This window comes from Pygoscelis adeliae, unplaced genomic scaffold, assembly GCF_000699105.1.
Source record: "Pygoscelis adeliae isolate BGI_AS28 unplaced genomic scaffold, ASM69910v1 Scaffold34, whole genome shotgun sequence".
NCBI lineage: Eukaryota > Metazoa > Chordata > Aves > Sphenisciformes > Spheniscidae > Pygoscelis > Pygoscelis adeliae.
Genome location: NW_008824658.1, coordinates 1,854,692 through 1,855,842, shown reverse-complemented (window position 1 = coordinate 1,855,842; position 1,151 = coordinate 1,854,692). Strand labels below are relative to the sequence as shown.

Below are 1,151 nucleotides of genomic sequence, written 5' to 3'. Positions count from 1 at the left end.
TCAGCAGGATTTATGCTCGGCAGAAGGGAAGCGGGTCTGTCTGCGCTTGTCCTGGTGCCGCGTGAGTCACTCAATGGTTAAACACAGCTTTGTTAGCTGGATGCTGGGAATTTCGATTTCCAGCGGGATGGAGGAGCCAGGGCTCCTACTGACATTAGGAAAACTGCCATCTGCAGGGAAGGGGCTTCTTCCCTGAACGCTCCCTCCTCCTGAGCAGCAACCCTCCCCCAGCGCTGGCCACAAATGGGGGTCTCTGTGGCCGCGTCTGGGCTGCTAAAGCAAAGGGAGCCGGGCACTGTGCTCCGGCCCTGGGCGCTGCCCCCAGGGTGAGGACGGATGGGCAAGGGTGCTGGGGTGGTGAGGGTGGCGCTGGGGGAGCTGCTGGGGTGGGGGGCATTTCTAAACGAGCTGGTGAGGAGTGTTTGCATCTCAGGGGCCCCTTCCTCGTGGGGAGCGGTGCTGGGGCTGGAGCCCAGGCTGGGGCCACCGGGAACTGCTCCGCTGACTGCGGCCAAAGGAAGTCAATGTATACACAAGCATCTTCAACGCTCCCCCTTCCCTTTGCACAGGTCTTCTCATCTGCCCGCCTGGACAAGAGAAATTCCTGCAAAACCCTCCTTGGTGATCTGTGTCCTCCAGGCAAATCCCTGTGGCTGGGTCTCCGAAAGCTGCCCACTCCCGTGGCGCCGTGCCTGGTCCTCCTGCCTGCAAGAGGAGCAAAGGTGGGCTCGTGCCCGGCACGTGGCCATCTTCCCTCTCGGACACTGCCCATGCTCCAAGGGACGCTGCCGGGGAGGAGCCAGCCCCCCCGGCCATGCTGACCGGGTTTGAAAGGCTGTGGAGTGCCAGCGAAGGAAAGCGGCGAAGATGCTGAAGGCAACGCTCCGGCAGCCCTGCCTGCAAACCCAGCCCGGCTGCCCCGCACCCAGCGAGGCCGTGCAAAACCCGTGTGTCTGCGGGATGGCCGAGGGGGACACCGGCTGTTGGCAGGAGAGGGGGAGCAGAGGAGGGCAGAGGTGCCGTCAGCTCCGGGATGCTCCTGCCTCCGAGCTGGTCGAGCAGGAGGGATGGACGGGGCCACTGGGAGGGAAGGCAAGTGGAAGCTGCCGGCGGGGGCCCGGGGGGGGCAACGGGGGACCGCCCGGGCCCCC

General features: G+C 65.1%; 1 protein-coding gene across 1 annotated transcript in view; it reads left to right on the top strand.

Annotated features, from left to right (window-relative positions):
- Positions 1-1,151, top strand: part of SYNPO (synaptopodin) — a 21,397-nt gene that overhangs the window by 869 nt on the left and 19,377 nt on the right. The gene's annotated exons all lie outside the window — the stretch shown is intronic.